Genomic DNA, 4,880 nt, shown 5'->3' on the forward strand with positions numbered 1-4,880 from the left:
AGCCATGACCATGCCACTGGCCTAGGAGGCACTGAGGCTGCTGTGACCTCACAAGCACAGCCAGCAGCCAGGAGCCTGCCACTGGCCTAGGAGGCACTGAGGCTGCTGTGACCTCACAAGCACAGCCAGCAGCCAGGAGCCTGCCACTGGCCTAGGAGGCACTGAAGCAGCTGTGACCTCACAAGCACAGCCAGCAGCCAGGAGCCTGCCACTGCCCTATGAGGCACTGAGACTGCTGTGACCTCACAAGCACAGCCAGCAGCCAGGAGCTTGCCCCTGGCCTTGGAGGCAGGGAGCCTGCTGTGACCTCACAAGCACAGCGAGCAGCCATGACCATTCCACTGCCCTAGAAGGCACTGAGGCTGCTGTGACCTCACAAGCGCAGCCAGCAGCCATGACCATGCCACTGGCCTAGGAGGCACGGAGGCTGCTGTGACCTCACAAGCACAGCCAGCAGCCATGACCATGCCACTGGCCTAGGAGGCACTGAGGCTGCTGTGACCTCACAAGCACAGCCAGCAGCCAGGAGCCTGCCACTGGCCTTGGAGGCAGGGAGCCTGCTGTGACCTCACAAGCACAGCCAGCAGCCAGGAGCCTGCCACTGGCCTAGGAGGCACTGAGGCTGCTGTGACCTCACAAGCACAGCCAGCAGCCAGGAGCCTGCCACTGGCCTAGGAGGCACTGAGGCTGCTGTAACCTCACAACCACAGCCAGCGGTCTTGAGCCTGCCACTGGCCTAGAAGGCACTGAGGCTGCTGTGACCTCACAAGCACAGCCAGCAGCCAGGAGCCTGCCCCTGGCCTTGGAGGCAGGGAGGCTGCTGTGACCTCACAAGCAAAGCACAGCCAGCAGCCAGGAGCCTGCCTCTAACCTGTGAGGCACGGAGGCTGCTGTGACCTCACAAGCACATCCAGCAGCCATGCGCCGTCCACTGGCCTAGGAGGCACTGAGGCTGCTGTGACCTCACAAGCACAGCCAGCAGCCAGGAGCCTGCCACTGGCCTAGGAGGCACTGAGGCTGCTGTGACCTCACAAGAACAGCAATGAGGGGTGCTTGTCACGGACCTAGGAGGCACTGAGGCTGCTGTGACCTCACAAGCACAGCCAGCAGCCATGCGCCGTCCACTGCCCTAGGAGTCACTGAGGCTGCTGTGACCTCACAAGCACAGCCAGCAGCCAGGAGCCTGCCACTGGCCTAGGAGGCACTGAGGCTGCTGTGACCTCACAAGCACAGCCAGCAGCCAGGAGCCTGCCACTGGCCTTGGAGGCAGGGAGCCTGCTGTGACCTCACAAGCACAGCCAGCAGCCAGGAGCCTGCCACTGGCCTAGGAGGCACTGAGGCTGCTGTGACCTCACAAGCACAGCCAGCAGCCAGGAGCCTTCCACTGGCCTCGGAGGCACTGAGGCTGCTGTGACCTCACAAGCACAGGCAGCAGGCAGGAGCTTGCCTCTAATATACGAGGCACTGAGGCTGCTGTGACCTCAGAGGAACAACAATGAGGGGCGGTTGCCATGGACCTAGGAGGCACTGAGGCTGCTGTGACCTCACAAGCACATCCAGCAGCCAGGAGCCTGCCACTGGCCTAGGAGGCACTGAGGCTGCTGTGACCTCACAAGCACAGCCAGCAGCCAGGAGCCTGCCACTGGCCTAGGAGGCACGGAGGCTGCTGTGACCTCACAAGCACAGCCAGCAGCCAGGAGCCTGCCACTGGCCTAGGAGGCACGGAGCCTGCTGTGACCTCACAAGCACAGCCAGCAGCCATGACCATGCCACTGGCCTAGGAGGCACTGAGGCTGCTGTGACCTCACAAGCGCAGCCAGCAGCCATGACCATGCCACTGGCCTAGGAGGCACGGAGGCTGCTGTGACCTCACAAGCACAGCCAGCAGCCCTGACCATGCCACTGGCCTAGGAGGCACTGAGGCTGCTGTGACCTCACAAGCACAGCCAGCAGCCAGGAGCCTGCCACTGGCCTTGGAGGCAGGGAGCCTGCTGTGACCTCACAAGCACAGCCAGCAGCCAGGAGCCTGCCACTGGCCTAGGAGGCACTGAGGCTGCTGTGACCTCACAAGCACAGGCAGCAGCCAGGAGCCTGCCACTGGCCTAGGAGGCACTGAGGCTGCTGTGACCTACAAGCACAGCCAGCAGCCAGGAGCCTGCCCCTAACGTATGAGGCACTGAGGCTGCTGTGACCTCACAAGCACAGCCAGCAGCCAGGAGCCGTCCACTGGCCTAAGAGGCACTGAGGCTGCTGTGACCTCACAAGCACAGCCAGCAGCCATGCGCCGTCCACTGGCCTAGGAGGCACTGAGGCTGCTGTGACCTCACAAGCACAGCCAGCAGCCAGGAGCCTGCCACTGGCCTAGGAGGCACGGAGGCTGCTGTGACCTCACAAGCACAGCCAGCAGCCGGGAGCCTGCCACTGGCCTAGGAGGCACGGAGCCTGCTGTGACCTCACAAGCACAGCCAGCAGCCATGACCATGCCACTGGCCTAGGAGGCACTGAGGCTGCTGTGACCTCACAAGCACAGCCAGCAGCCAGGAGCCTGCCACTGCCCTAGGAGGCACTGAGGCTGCTGTGACCTCACAAGCACAGCCAGCAGCCAGGAGCCTGCCACTGGCCTAGGAGGCACTGAAGCAGCTGTGACCTCACAAGCACAGCCAGCAGCCAGGAGCCTGCCACTGCCCTATGAGGCACTGAGACTGCTGTGACCTCACAAGCACAGCCAGCAGCCAGGAGCTTGCCCCTGGCCTTGGAGGCAGGGAGCCTGCTGTGACCTCACAAGCACAGCGAGCAGCCATGACCATTCCACTGCCCTAGAAGGCACTGAGGCTGCTGTGACCTCACAAGCGCAGCCAGCAGCCATGACCATGCCACTGGCCTAGGAGGCACTGAGGCTGCTGTGACCTCACAAGCACAGCCAGCAGCCAGGAGCCTGCCACTGGCCTAGGAGACACTGAGGCTGCTGTGACCTCAGAAGCCCAGCCAGCAGCCAGGAGCCTGCCACTGGCCTAGGAGGCACTGAGGCTGCTGTGACCTCACAAGCCCAGCCAGCAGCCAGCAGCCTGCCACTGGCCTAGGAGGCACGGAGGCTGCTGTGACCTCACAAGCACAGCCAGCAGCCAAGAGCCTGCCATTAGCCTCTAAGGCACTGAGGCTGCTGTGACCTCACAAGCGCAGCCAGCAGCCAGGAGCCTGCCACTGGCCTAGGAGTCACTGAGGCTGCTGTGACCTCACAAGCACAGCCAGCAGCCAGGAGCCTGCCACTGGCCTAGGAGGCACTGAGGCTGCTGTGACCTCACAAGCACAGCCAGCAGCCAGGAGCCTGCCTCTAACCTGTGAGGCACGGAGGCTGCTGTGACCTCACAAGCACAGCCAGCAGCCAGGAGCCTGCCACTGCCCTAGGAGGCACTGAGGCTGCTGTGACCTCACAAGCACAGCCAGCAGCCAGGAGCCTGCCACTGGCCTAGGAGGCACTGAGGCTGCTGTGACCTCACAAGCACAGCCAGCAGCCAGGAGCCTGCCACTGGCCTAGGAGGCACTGAGGCTGCTGTGACCTCACAAGCACAGCCAGCAGCCAGCAGCCTGCCACTGGCCTAGGAGGCACTCAGGCAGCTGTGACCTCACAAGCACAGCCAGCAGCCATGACCATGCCACTGGCCTAGGAGGCACTGAGGCTGCTGTGACCTCACAAGCCCAGCCAGCAGCCATGACCATGCCACTGGCCTATGAGGCACGGAGGCTGCTGTGACCTCACAAGCACAGCCAGCAGCCATGACCATGCCACTGGCCTAGGAGGCACTGAGGCTGCTGTGACCTCACAAGCACAGCCAGCAGCCAGGAGCCTGCCACTGGCCTTGGAGGCAGGGAGCCTGCTGTGACCTCACAAGCACAGCCAGCAGCCAGGAGCCTGCCACGGGCCTAGGAGGCACTGAGGCTGCTGTGACCTCACAAGCACAGCCAGCAGCCAGGAGCCTGCCACTGGCCTAGGAGGCACGGAGGCTGCTGTGACCTACAAGCACAGCCAGCAGCCAGGAGCCTGCCCCTAACGTATGAGGCACTGAGGCTGCTGTGACCTCACAAGCACAGCCAGCAGCCAGGAGCCGTCCACTGGCCTAAGAGGCACTGAGGCTGCTGTGACCTCACAAGCACAGCCAGCAGCCAGGAGCCTGCCACTGGCCTAGGAGGCACTGAGGCTGCTGTGACCTCACAAGCACAGGCAGCAGCCAGGAGCCTGCCACTGGCCTAGGAGGCACTGAGGCTGCTGTGACCTCACAAGCACAGCCAGCAGCCAGGAGCCTGCCACTGCCCTAGTAGGCAGGGAGGCTGCTGTGACCTCACAAGCACAGCCAGCAGCCAGCAGCCTGCCACTGGCCTCTAAGGCACGGAGCCTGCTGTGACCTCACAAGCACAGCCAGCAGCCAGGAGCCTGCCACTGGCCTAGGAGGCACTGAGGCTGCTGTGACCTCACAAGCACAGCCAGCAGCCAGGAGCCTGCCACTGGCCTAGGAGGCACTCAGGCTGCTGTGACCTCACAAGCACAGCCAGCAGCCAGGAGCCTGCCACTGGCCTAGGAGGCACTGAGGCTGCTGTGACCTCACAAGCACAGCCAGCAGCCAGCAGCCTGCCACTGGCCTAGGAGGCACTGAGGCTGCTGTGACCTCACAAGCACAGCCAGCAGCCAGGAGCCTGCCACTGGCCTAGCAGGCATTGAGGCTGCTGTGACCTCACAAGCACAGCCAGCAGCCAGGAGCCTGCCACTGCCCTAGTAGGCAGGGAGGCTGCTGTGACCTCACAAGCACAGCCAGCAGCCAGGAGCCTGCCACTGGCCTTGGAGGCACTGAGGATGCTGTGACCTCACAAGCACAGCCAGCAGCCAG

The sequence above is a fragment of the Dromaius novaehollandiae genome, unplaced genomic scaffold (assembly GCF_036370855.1).
Source record: "Dromaius novaehollandiae isolate bDroNov1 unplaced genomic scaffold, bDroNov1.hap1 HAP1_SCAFFOLD_45, whole genome shotgun sequence".
In the NCBI taxonomy this organism is placed as follows: Eukaryota; Metazoa; Chordata; class Aves; order Casuariiformes; family Dromaiidae; genus Dromaius; species Dromaius novaehollandiae.